Here is a 14294-nt window from a genome sequence, read left to right as displayed (position 1 = left end):
CACAGCATTTATCAACCCATCAGCAAAACAAAAGTGTCTCTCATTAGTTGAAACTCTTAAACAGCTTTTTCCAAGGAAGGAAAGGAGGGACTTTACCAGGAGATCTGCTGATTTAACTCCATAAAGTCCTAAGTGGACACTGTTTTGTCTACCTGTCCCAATGAAATTGGACAGATGGATGAACGGAGACACATAGACACCTCAGCATTAGCTAACATACCACATGCCTAAGGTCTGTGGGGCTGGGGTCCGTGCTGTGGGAGATGGGAGGGAGGGAGTGGGTATTCTGGCTTGAGCAGTGAGTGGCTAAAAGGGAGTGGGGCAAGGAGAGCCAGGCAGACCCTACCGTGCCTGCAGTCTCTGCCGGAGCTCTGGCTAGGGAACAGAGGGGTGGGGCCAGCTTTGTTCTCTGGAGCAGACAGCCCAGTCCAATCCAGGGCTGCAAAGCATGCTGGGGGACTCTGGTTTAACTTGAACCAGGAAGAAGTCTGAAATAGAAATTGTATTAACTGGTTTGACCCAAATCACTTAAGCGTGATACTATATTCAACCAGACTCATCTTAAACCAGTCTCAGCCATTTTGAAACTGACTTCTGTGCACTGAACATCTGTTCTGTTACGGGCTTAAACCAGTTTCTGATCACTTAAACCCATTTGTGTAATGTCTGTCCCTAGCCTTAATGATTTAGTCAGTTCCCATTGCCAGCACTTTGATGCAATATTCATGGGAAGTCCTCTAAGTGTTAGAATGGGGAAATAAATTTGCATTATATTTAGCTGATATCTGGAAGTTCACACTGATATGAATACATGTTATGAGCTCCTTCCCCAAAGGGCCACTGTCAGCTTCAGCATAAATCAGTGCATCTCCACTGAACCAAATGGAGCCACACAGGTTTATATCTGGGGCCCTAACAAAGAGCACAGCTAATTGTGTAGTTGGGCAAATTTGCCTGAGGCTGTAACCAGCAGCCTTCCCTCACCAAATGAAACAGCTGGCTACTGTTGAGGTTCCTTTATTGGCCACTAGGGAGAGAAGCTTAAGTCTACCTGTAGCAGAACTCTTCAAGCCAGCCAAGTTTTGCTTGAAAATCTGCTGCGGTAAGCTTCCCTGGAGTCTGTGTTCTTGGTTCTCTGACTCCTGACCCTGTTTGTCTCTGCTTCTGGATTCTGGCTTTTTGGAGATTCCCTTTGGATTTGGTTATTTGGTCTCTGACTCCTAAGCCCTGATTTCTCCTGTGCATTTTGGACTCTAGCTCTAGAGACCTTTGGTCCCTAATTCCTGACCTCTGACTTAGCCTGTGATTTGGACCCTGATCCTTTCAGTACCAGTTTTAGCCCACAAGGTTTTCTTTTTTTTTATTTTAGTTGAACCTATATACAGATTCACTCAAGCAGCTTGCGTGAGTAAAAGTACTCAACAGTAAAAGGAATGGCTTGTGCTGTACTCTATACCAGCGGAGTGTATGACTTTTCCTTAGTTCCAGTGTAATAGAGGGTGCCAACCTTGCAACAGATATGAAGCTGTGGCTACTGTAGAGCTGCATGGTCATTATACTTTTTGGTTTCTTTGTATTTGCCATGCTCAGCATTGAAGCACCACTGTCTATAATGAGCTCTATTAACTACCTACAAGTAGCAAAAATAAATAAACATAGCCAATGTGTGGAAGTAATTTTTAGCAAATAAATGGAAGGTCTTAAAGGGATAACTAAGGGAATGCTTATAATATTTCAAGTACAAATAATTAGAATTAACTTTCATGATTACTACATACACAAATATTGTAGGTGGAATTGGAAAGCTTGTGTCCAAACAATTTAGCCATTTCCAGGAAGAGGTCACACATTGTCTTTACCCCTGTTAAAAATAATAATAAAAATAATTCTGGCAACATGTTTGTGGCAGGGCACTGTTTGTGCCTGCCACTTTAAGGGCCTGGAGCTAGCAGCTGCCAGGTGCCTGATGGGGGCAGCCATTTTTTAATCTGAGGCTGCCCATATAAACAGGGCAGTTCTGCTGCTGGAGGCCAGGCAACAACAATGCCTGGCCGGAGGGCTGCTGGTATCTGGAGGTGTGGGAGGAGCTGTAGGAGATGATCAGGAGGCTCCTGGTCCTGGATATGACCTAAAACTGCACCCTGCCCGGAGTGGGTGGCCTGGTGGGGCTCTCAGTGGTGCGGGAGCCCCCAGGAAATGCCAGGCCAGTTACCACCTTGGTGAAAGGTGGGTCAGGGCACCTTAACCCCTAGCCCCCACAACTGGGTGGGTTACCCTTGTTGGAGGGCCTGGAAGGTGGATCCCATGGAGGAAGAGTGAGGCCATAGACTCATGCTTGTCTGAACTTACCCTGACTGGTCAATGCTAGGGCCAGGACTGGAAGGGCCAGGGGCCCACTGCGAGGAATGCGCGAGAGCTGTGTACCTGGGGTTCTGGCTGGCCTGGAGGTGGGCCAGGGCTAGTGAGCTGAAGGTCCCGGGAGGACCACACCTGAAGGGGAAACAGTTCAGGGAGCTATGCTGCCTGGTATGAAGGTAGAATAGACCGCCTGAGGAGAGGAATCCAGGTGGGGTTCAGTTAGGAGGATTCTGGAGCCCAGTGTGGGAACTGGTGATTATGATAACATCTTGCTGCCATTAGTGAGGCTTGGGCTGCAGTGTAGGGGAGGAATGGAGCCACAGATAGCGCCCCCTGGCATCGGGGCAGGAAATGGGCAGCCTCCCACTTAATTGACATCTATTAATTAATTACCAACAAGGCATGGTGGGTGAGAAGGTGGGCGGTTAGCCCAGAAACAGGTGTGCGGGCTACAGTGAGATCAGCCCTGAGAAGGCTCCCTGTTACAATGTTTTTGAGCAGCTCTATCTCCTGTATGTGCTGGAGCAGGAAAGTAAAAATTGGCAGAGGTAATCCTGGTGTCAGGAATACACCTTTGGTATACTACTATAAATCTGCACCAATTTGGCTAAGTTAAAAGCTTCTGAAAAAAACTAAGTCTGTATGTGTTAAGCAGGGATTTATTTGCTAGAGCTTCACAGCTCAACTGCTGGCCTACAGAGAAGATGACAATCTACTATTGCTTTGAATTACTTCATTAACTTATGGCAAAGGGTTTTGGGTTGGATCAAATGACTCCTGCTCTGCTGATAATGTGTGGTTGTCAGTACATTGCCTCATAGTGGAATTCCTTTTATTTTAGTTTGCTACTTAAACACACAGAAAAATATATTAAATGAATGTTATTAAAGTTGCAAAGTCAGGCTTGTGGAATTTACTAGATGGTGGAATTAATGTTGCCCATGGACTCTTAATTCAGCTCTCTTCTGCATATGTGATATGATACTGTTTTTAATTATATGATCACGTGTTATTTTTTTCCTTGGGACACTTGCCACAGGGGGCACGGTGGGGCAGCATAGAGCCCAGGGAGCTGCAGTGCAGCAGAAGAGCCTGAGGCTGTAGAGTTGGGGGTGAGGGCTGTGATGCCTGTATGGCATGGTGCAGTGGGGTTCACCTACATGGCATGTGGCCCATGGGGAGTCTCTAGCCCATGGTGATGTGGCCCCCAGCCGCTTAGAAATTGGATAGCTTTATCCTAACTTTTCATTACTTGACTCTGCAACCTTAATAACTTTCTCTTAAAAATAGATTTTTGGGTTAGAATTTATATTTAACTTGAACCAAGTGAAGCATTTAAAGCGAAGTTGTAAACAAAAAAAAAACTACTGCTCTTAATGAAACAGATAATGAATTTGTTCGGTCTTAATTTTGCAACCACAGAAAGTTCCTATTATGCTTTGGATCTAAAAAACAGTTTATCAACAGACTATTGTAAAAAGGAAAATATAGTTCCCATGAGTAAGTAGTTTTAAAATTCCTGTAGTTTTAATAATGCATAGTCAGGCTATAGCTTAATGTTATAATTAGAGGGGAAAAAAACCCCAAAGATGTTCTATAGTTATTTTTTTAAACAATTAACACAAACAAAAGACATCCAGAAGAACCTGAAGTCAACGTAACATCACATATATGTCTATATAATTCAGAATTTCTTTCACTGTTAGAATGTGGTCTTCAAAAGTACAGCAAATTTTAGTTTTTTAGATTAAAAGTCTTGATGTGATCATTGCAATAATTTCATCTGGCATCCTATATGAGGGGGCCACAGAATTTCTTTAAATTAATTACAGTTTATTCTAGAATGTGTTTTGGCCAGTAATAGAAATGTTGCCTCAAACCTTAGTAAGCAGTTCCACTAGTTACTTAATAATGTTATCTATCTATCTATCTATCTATCTAGAAAGATAGAGAGATGGAGATCTATAGATATATAGCTAAAGCTTTATCTCTAATCTGAATATGTTTAGGTTCACTTTTAAGCCTCATAGTGAAACCTCAACCTTCTCACCCACCATGCCTTGTTGGTAATTAATTAATAGATGTCAATTAAGTGGGAGGCTGCCCATTTCCTGCCCCGATGCCAGGGGGCGCTATCTGTGGCTCCATTCCTCCCCTACACCGCAGCCCAAGCCTCACTATGAGGCTTAAAATTTCTCTATTAACAGATGTCTACTCTGTCAGTACTCTTATAGGCTATGTTTATGCAGAAATTACCACCCAGGGCAGGGGCTCCCTCAAGCATACTGTGCTATGATGATTGAGCCATTACCTAAACTATTAGGTTGCTGACAGACATTCAATTAAAGGTGGAAAGGGATCTGATCTGTTGTGCTTCCTGTCATGCCACACGTGTGGCAGGAGTATGATTGTGGTATTGGTGATCAGATCACAGTTATGCCTAACTGCTGATGCAGGGGAAACCCAGGCTTTTCCTGCACTGGCAAGTAGCAAGCAGGGTGCCTAATGTGCCTGTGGCTCAGTGTCAGTCAGCTGATTGGTACTTCCAGCAACAGGAGTACATCATAACCTTTCACTCTGATATGCTCCCACGGCTGGGAGTGATGGTCAGTATTGTCTGATTAGAAACTGTCTGCCAATAATAATGGTACTAATATGAGCTACAGAGGTAATGTAACCAGAACTGGTCAGGGAACAGTTTTCTCTATTAAGATTGTTTTTTGTACTGTGCATCAGGTTCATGCCCAAACCTTTTGGAGCTTTTCCTGGAAAAGTTCAGGTGTGGGGAGGAGGGTGCAGCAGGGAAAGGAGGGAGAAAAAGAGGAACCTGCCATAAACTATGTAGTAGTTGGATGATTAGGGCACTTTTCTGGGATGTGGGAAATAAAGGTCGAAGTGTCTGGGCTGAATCAGGCAGAATATAACTTGAATCTATGCTTGGGGTGAGAAGTCTTTCTGTCATGTGATCAGTCCTAGAAAAGAGAGGTCATTCCTAATGAGTTCATCATAACTTAGATGTTTCTACCAGAAGGTTTTGTTTCAATTAGCATTTTCTGTCTGTATTTTTTTTAACGCTTTACATTTAAAAAAGCAACTTTCAGTTTCAAGTATAAGCTTCTTCCACTTACTAGATGTGCCTTTATTTATGCTTAAGGGCTATACTAGCATTTTTAGCTGCAAAATTTAGCTCACCATCCCCCAATCTCCTGTAAATATGAGCCCAGATATTATGACTGAGGTTAGAAAATGAGAAAAGGAGCTTCTTGTGTTAGATCTTGACACTCCGGAGTATAGTTTTATTTTTAAATGGGAAAGGACAGCTACCTTGCTAACTACAAAGTAACCAGTCAGGGATCAAGAATGCAATGAAAACATCAGAGGAGTATGTAGCTAAACTGAAAATCCCATTTTATGTGGATGACAGTAGATTTGAGAAATAGCAGTATGTCCTCAATCTGAATTTATGATACAACAGCCATTCTCTTGCACACTGGCATTCTAGTCAGTAAAGCAGCAGAGTTTTTTCACTTTTTGGCACAAGCAGTACTTCTCCACTCCTCATCCCCACACACAATTTTTGGACCATTGATGACAAAATAGGTTACAGTAGAATTTTAATGTAAAGTATGATTACTGCTTCACAAAAGAGGGATTAAGGAGATAATTTGAGGTTGACATTGCCCAAACTTTAGGTTTTGTAAAGAGAAGTTTTTACAGAATTGAAGACCAATAGAACTACTTACCTTATTTCATTAAAGTCTAATAAAGACCATTTATTTTAAGGAATTAAACATCTTCCTGCAGCATTTGCAACTCAAGCCCAAAATATTGTTCCAGATCATGAGAACCTTGGAGTGAAACTGGGTAAAATAAACTACATGAAAATGAAGTTGGTTATATTTTTAGTTTCCGAGCCTAGGAAAAAATGCAGAAAGTAACAGGTATCACAAATTGTGAGAAGTAAATTAGATTTTTAATATTTTTCCAATTTCTGTAGTCAGAGGTACTGTTAGTAAAATACTAAGTTATTTCTGGGTGCGTGTGTAATCCGAGCATACTGTATTTTTCATTAATAAAAGAGTGCTAGGTTAAAAATGGTGACAACTTTAATCTGATAAACTGTTTTTAATGAAAAAAAATTGCAGCATGCTTCGAATATAGCTTTTAAAAAATTCTAATAAATATGTAGCTGCATTTGTATGCTAATAGAATCAAACACATGTGAGAAATGTTGCATTGTGCACAGAAATGATCAGTCAGAGTGGGCCTGATGTTTATGCAAGTATAAATCATAAATTGTTCCTGGGCTTGAGTGATTGTAGAAATCGTTTGATCTGTGTGGGACAGGGGTTATGCACAATTTTAGTCTGGGGAAAGGTTTTGAGCAATGGCCACCCATTCAGTTTTCAGAACAAATCTCGTGTAGGCTGTATTTCCATGGTCTGTTTGCATAGAGTCTCTGTTTGCAGCAGAAATCTTGTAATCTGCACTATTACAAATCCAGGGTGGTGATACAAAGGCTCACCATAATGCTGATTTGAGACAACATACATACAAAGATAGAATGGTTTAAATTTTCTATGCTTCCAGTTAAAGTTAATGTGCAGTCAGACTCTCTTTTATTATTATTACAATAACCTTTATGTTAGTTGTGAGAAAACAGCAGTGGTTTAAGGAACTATTAGCCTCAGACAGGTTTCACTAGCCCTTGCTCTTCTCATGGTTTTTTTTAACTACCTCAGAAATAAATAATTCAGGAACATAATCTTTTTACAAAGCTTAATTCATGTTTTATGATGATGCCTATGGTTCCTACACTCAAGAACATAAAGAAATAATTATCAACCGTTGTCTAATGATGGGTACAAAATTCACAAAGGCCTATGGAAAGAAAAACAAGAAGCAATGATATCTTTGAAAAGACCACAGCAATAGGAAAAATTAGGAAATACACCAGGACTAAAAGACAACTCTCTGATTATTGAAATTATCAGGCTTTAGTAAAAGCTGACCCAGAGGAGTGCAACAAAAAGGTGATGTTGTATGTCAGCCTGTACAGGGAAAAACAGGGAACTTTGAAGAGCTGTGAAAATCCAAAGAAGGGAATATAGATGTACAGTTTTTTTTAGGAGTACAAAGCAGATTGTATTCAGGTGTACTATTTGTATTTTACTAGTATCTAGAGGTCAAAAGTAAGGTTGGGACCCTAATGTGTTTGGACCCTAGTATTGTGCATACATTTTATGAGGCAGTCCATGCTGCAGAGATTATTTTAGATGAGCAAGACAAAAGATGGGAATGAAATTTGATTGGACAAGTAGTTTCTCTCAATCTAAGGTCACATCAAAGGTCAGTGGCCCTAGAAGTCAGCTCTCTTGATATCCTGTCCAATATCCTCTTCCCTGGACACACTACCATACAAATATAAGGAAGAATGACATACTGGAATTTTCAAGAGTTAGCAACAGGATAGTCAAGCACAGGTCTTCGCCATAATAACAGTTTGTAAAGAACTGGAAAAGTATTTTGGTAACTTCAACTATAAGCTGTCTAGGACAGGAGCCATCTTTTTTTATTATGTATGCATACCTTGTATTCTACCAGCGAGTCCCTGATGTCCCTGAGGGAGCTACTGTTGTGCAAGTGACAAAGCAGATAAAAATAGGGAAAAGTTGAGAAACTAAAGGTATAATGCTGTGTTGTGCCTGAGAAGAGTATATCGTTCCATTGAGTATGCAAAGGTATAGGTAGATGTACAGAAGAATTTTTTTACTATACTTGCTAATTAGGCATGTTTGTGTATAACGTCTTCTGATTTTTGGTAGCATTTCTTTTCTTGGAGAAGCTTGACTGTGAATAGTTATATAACAGTGTGTGTTGCCAAAATAGTTCATTTATCTCAATAAACAGGTAGTAAATACGCTGATTAAGTTTCATCTGCACAAAGAGAGTTTGCTACTATACTTACATTGGTATAGTACAGGCCCACAGAGACATATCATCTGGCCCACAATGCTGTCTGTGTGTCTTTAACTGGAGCAGCATACTGCACTTGAGATGCATGGCCAGTCAGGCGCAATGAATCCAGGGTTTGGGGTGGGGTCTGTTGACCTGCAAGCCAACCCCATGCTACTCTTCTGGCCCATGAGCCAAGTTGAGTTTGACACCCCTGGTATTGAATTACTAACCAAGCTTTGTAGCATAGATGGAGGCAACTGGATTTCTTCTGTATAGCAAGGGACTTAGAAGAGATGCTGTGAGAGAGCAGTGAGGTGATAGTGGAAATTAAAAAGAAACACTGCCTTGGGATTCCCTGCCAACACTGCTGGAAGTCCATGATCCAGACTGGGGCAGTGAACTGAAACGGAAGAGGAAGGCAAAACTATTACAATTGCAAGAGTGAGTAGTTGAAAAATACTATGAACAAAAATGAAAACCTGAGCAAAATGCATAGAAAGCATAGGTTAGGGTATGGCTTTGAGTGGGAAAAGTGAAAAAAATTGTAGCGTTTGAAGCACTGTCAGGCAGAGCCATCTGTGACAAAGTCTTTGGTTTAGAAGTTGAAGAACATAGAGAAAATTTAACAAAACAAGTAGTGCTGATAACTTGCCACTGCAAAAGTAAAATGGGGGTGGGACTTCAAGAGAAATGGAGAATTTTAGGCCAGGAGAAGTATCTGCTAAATGAAAGGAACTGCAACAGAAGGTATTTCTCCACAAAAGAGAACTGGAACTGATGAAATACATTTTCTTCTGTTTGACTTAAATGAACTTGAAGCAGCCTGGACTTGCTGGAATGCAGAAAAACATGACGAAGCTGTCGAACCAGAATAAAGGGAAAGCTCAAATTCATGTAACAATAGAAATGCTGCCCTTGAACTTGAAAAATGAAGGGGCCTAGAAAAGACAGGAATATTGGCGTTCCAAGAAAACTTGAATTGGGAGAGGTTGCAATAAACAAAGCAAGTTTGATTAAGTCTGCAGTCATGCAATTATCCTTTTACTTCCAAATTGAATAACTTCAGGAAACTGAAGCAACCTTGGCTTACTGAATGCACACCAATTTATATACTGTTTTGTGAAATTCTTCATTATTGGAACTGCAGTCCTGATGGTAGCAGCACTAACCATGAACAAAGTGACAGCGAGCAAGACTTTTTATTAGCAAAATAATTTGATGATAAAATTCATGAACCAGATGCTGCTGTTTAGGAGAATAGGAGTACTTTGTCAAAATATTGAAAGATGAAGAGAGTAAAAATGAGGCAATAAGAGACTACTTAAAACTGGAATTTGCAGATGCAGATACTGCCTTGGAGTTGGAATAAAGACTTAAAGTGTTTTCCCAACTGGGCAATTCATACAGCAGGCACACATTCATGATCCAATATGTATTCTGTCATACTAAATTTACATGGTCTGAAAGTGATTCATATAGTAGAAATCAAAATTTAAATATTTCCCCTTAAGTAGTCTTTGCATCATTTTATTTTATTAAGATGTTAAAGAGGGAGGCTAGGAAAAAATCGTAAGCATAATCAGTTCCTGATTCTTAATGTGTCCTACAGAACCATGTCATTTAATAAACTCTATTGTATTCAGTACAGTTCACCAAGGCCTAGTCACTAGCTCTTTCTATTCCTAATTAACCTTCCCTTCCTATAAAGTAATGGTTGGATTCTTGCTCTGCTAACATCACTGCCTATCAATATATTTTAGGATTGCCTATCAATAACATCAGGAAAAGAAAAGTTTTGTTTTGTCTTTCTTTAATAGTTATGTCTAAAATGCTGGGAAAATTAAATTATTATATTTCTGTCTGGGTCAGAGGGATTGTGCCTTTTTTAAAAAGGAGCTTTTTGTCTTAGAGATGTCCTACTGAAAGCATGTGGCTATTTAAGAATTAAGCCCACTTCTTATGATTAGCGGCTAAGCAGTATGTGCACAGAAATCTGGTTTTAAGTGATGCTACCATGAAGCATCTATGGACTCTCCTGTATTACTTGAGCAACATTATTTTTTTCTGAGTAATTATCCTAATATATGCTTTTACTAGGGGGCATGTCTCACACCTTGAGCTTCAACCAGAGAGCATTTTTTACTTTAACAGCATCTCTCACTTACACTCTGCTCCTGCCTTTCTCCATCTCCTGTACCAAGGGAATAAAGGGCATCCTATGCTTCTTGCCAATTGTCTGACTACACTTATCTCAAATTCCTTTAAGCCTCGGGAAATGTTGCAATGTGTTATTCATTCAACTACCTACGCTAATAAAACCCTTCCCCAGTCAACAAAGATGCATTAGAGAGTTCAGTATTCAGGCACAGCTTGCAGCTCTCAGGCTTCTGCTCAGTGGTACCTACTCTTTGCACCTTGCAAAAATACACCAGTGCCTCAAGATGACAGTATTTTGTGGATTCACCTCCAGTACTTGGCTTGACCTTGTTCTTTCCTGCATTAAACTCATTCATATTCCTTGTGGAGTTAGGATACCCTCTTCTTTTTGTTGTTGTTTACATTAGATGACCTAAGCCAAATAAACTCATGGTCTCTGGGATTCATCCATGACTATCATGTGATAGACTCGTATCAAATGGCCACATATGATGCCTTTTCTGTCTATGGGGAGATCCATCTCCAGAAAGCATGCTCAATCTGTTGGTCATTTAAACTGACAACAAGCAAGGACAGAGAGAGAGAGAGCGTGTACCAAAGTTTATTGTCCTGCACAAATTCCCTCAGGTCTGGGTCTGATCCAAGGTTAAAAGTTCATCAGGACCCACCAGCATTGGGAGTCTGTTTGAAACAATCTCTCCGATGGTGAAATGGGCTCCTATTTTCCAGTCTTGGTCCCAGTCCAGAGGTAGACTACCTTTCAGAAGTGCATGTAGGGAACTCTCTTCTTCCTCATCGTGATATAAGATGATGGGCTCCTTTAAACCCAAGAAAGGTTTTCATGTGGTATATATGGCTCCACATGGACAAACCGTGTGGCTTGGGCCCCAGTAGCACTATCTAGCCTCTGCCAGGATTTCTGTGGGGTCTTAGAAAGGTTTAAAACATGACACCGTGGGCATTTTTACACATACTCCATGGGTGGGGGTGGGGCACTTTAATTAGAGTGGCTCTAAGAGCCACTTTAACTAAAGCACTGCAGCTTCTACTGTATCAGCGTCCCCATGCTTCACAATGGTGGAGCGAGTGCTTTAACTAAAGCTTATCAAACAAACTTTAGTTCAAGCACCCCTGCTCCTATTTTGAAGTCCAGGGACACTGATACACAAGACACAAAAGCTGCTGGAGCACACTAATTAGTAAGCTCCAGAAGACTCGATTAATTGTGTCTGCTCTGACGTACTGTAATTAAGCATATTGGAAAAGCCTCCCCGCATGTCTTCAGGCACCCACTGAGCGTGTTCTATGAAACTTCTGAAGGGGGTCCTTAGGTCCCAATCTTCATATTACATTTAAGGCATGATTGACTGGTGGCCTTAAGTGGACACCCAGCTACACATTCAGTTAAATAATGGAGTGATGAAAAGTGGAATAAGCTACAAAGATACTGCACAAAATATGTGTCATAACTTTATAGCTTCTTCCTATCATTCCATTAATTAAACATATGGCAGGGGCCCCTGTGGCTGGGACCACCATTAGCTGATCACAAGAGAAGGCTGAGGGGGATCTAGTGGCCTGTTACAAACTAGTCAGAGGGGACCAGCAGGCACTGGGGAAGTCCCTGTACCCCCGAGCACTGCTAGGAGTGACCAGGAATAACGGTCACAAGCTGGCAGAGGGTAGGTTTAGGTTAGATATCAGGAGGCGCTACTTCACGGTCAGGGCGGCAAGGGTCTGGAACCTACTTCCAAGAGAAGTGGTGCTGGCTCCTACCCTGGGGGTCTTTAAGAGGAGGCTAGATGTACACCTTGCTGGGGTCGTTTGACCCCAGTACTCTTTCCTGCCATGGCAGGGGGTCAGACTAGATGATCAACTCAGGTCCCTTCCAACCTAGAAACTATGAAACTATGATCAGAGCTCCCAGCTGGGGGGAGGGGATCATGTGTACCCTTGAGCTTAGGAGCTCCCACCTTCAGGAGGCCCCACATACCCCTGTTCCTGGGAAACCACAGCTGCTGTAATCTCAAAGCTGTAGAGGCACCCCTGCAGCTGGAAGATCACAGCAGCTGGTCTCCCAGACATTGGAGTGCACGGGGCCACCTGTGCAGCTGGGAGCCATGTCAACAGAGAAGCCACTTAGCTTCAGGAGCTTGCTTCTTGCTGGTGCAGGGGGAGCCTGGGATTGTAGTCCCCCAACATTGGCAGTAAGGCATGATGCTATCCAGTTCACAAGCCCACAGTTGTACCTCTCTACCATATACATGTGTGACGTGGCAGGATTGCTCATTAGAGCCTGTTGCATCTTTACCTGCATGTCTTGAGAGTCCTAAAAGAACAATGATACATTCAAGAAGCAGTCAAACTGAATCCCAGACTCTATAACACTATGCTATGAGACTTCTGAGGGGGAACGACAATCAGTAATTAGGGAAAAATTCTACCAGAGTCCAGACCATTTCATTAGTATCACAGTGTAGCATAAGCTATGTGGCTATCCAGAGCAACATTTATGACATTGCATAATTTACACCATTGCATTCAAGATAGATTTGTTCTTGACACAGGGGTCCTCTATGCTCTATTCACTTAGAGGGACTCCAAGACCCACTTTCAGATATGTGGGCACTGCCTTAGAGCCACCCACCGGTGAGACCACTAGGACCACTCATCTGAGTTAAGGTTTGTTGGTTCAGGTTATTACAAAGATGGTATTTATTTCACACCTTAACTCTGCAAATATGTTAATGGCAACACTAAATCTTGGATCAATTAAATTTAACTTCCCATTGTGCTACAGCAGAATAAAAGGGGAGGGAGTGATGAAGATCTATACATGCAAGCTATTTAAATTGAAACTAAATGTCTTCTACAACAAAATTTTAGGATAATTCCATAACAACTAAGTTATTGAACAAATTTTGTTTCTTGTTCTAATTTTGAATCAGCTGAACATATCAGAATATTGCTATTTTTTTAAAGGTTTTCCAGGTAAGAAGTTCAACCAAGAATTATTTGTAGATAGTTTATAGACCATTCATGATGATTGGCATTTTTTACTTAAGTGGTTTTGATTTGGGGGGTTATATGACAAGTGCATGTAACCATTAAAACAGGAGTGGGCAAAATGGTTGATTGGCGGGCAGATGGACTCCATTGCCCAGGAGGCCCTGCCTGTCACTCTGGTTGGTTTCTGTGGAGACCCCAGGAACAGCAAGGCCCTGACAGCAGGGGCCCCATGGAGACCAGCCCAATCAGTGCTGGCAAGATGCATGGCTGGGTGGGAAACTGCTTCAGGGCTGGCTAGGATTTTGCAGTGGTGACAGTGTGAGCTGTAGCAGAGCTGCAATCCGCTGCCTGCAGGTCCTTGGCCCTGTGCTGTTACAACCCTGCTGCTTCTATGGTCTCCATGGAAACCAGTTGGAGCAATGTAGGCAGGGGCTGCTGGGAAATGGAGTCTATCATGTGTCCAGTCTGGCCTACAGGCTGGACTTTGCTTTCGAACCACATGTCACTCATAGATGCTTGTAATTCTAGCAATCCGTGGGATGCTTATTCTGAGTAGAAAATTCAGTTTTCTTTAATATGCTTTAATATTTGTTGAACATTCAGTATTTTGAGAAATATGGCTGCTGGAAGAAACATTTCACCAGAATATTCATAGTGACTGTTCACAAAGTGAAAGTAAAAGGTTTACAGATATACTTTAAGGGCGTCTTTACACATGATCTGGGGGTGAGGGAGGGGGTTCTATTACAGCGACTCTGAGATCTACTCTAATGAAGGAGCCTGTAGCATCTCACGTATTCAGAATCCCGTGC

General features: G+C 41.6%; 1 protein-coding gene across 1 annotated transcript in view; it reads left to right on the top strand.

The window, feature by feature from the left end:
- KCNH8 (potassium voltage-gated channel subfamily H member 8) overlaps nucleotides 1-14294 on the top strand; it is a 338731-nt gene that overhangs the window by 170263 nt on the left and 154174 nt on the right. The gene's annotated exons all lie outside the window — the stretch shown is intronic.

This window comes from Crocodylus siamensis, chromosome 5, assembly GCF_052110815.1.
Source record: "Crocodylus siamensis isolate JL-2025a chromosome 5, ASM5211081v1, whole genome shotgun sequence".
Taxonomy (NCBI): domain Eukaryota; kingdom Metazoa; phylum Chordata; order Crocodylia; family Crocodylidae; genus Crocodylus; species Crocodylus siamensis.
The sequence above is the reverse complement of the archived record's forward strand: the minus strand, read 5'-3'. Positions and strand labels throughout refer to the sequence as shown.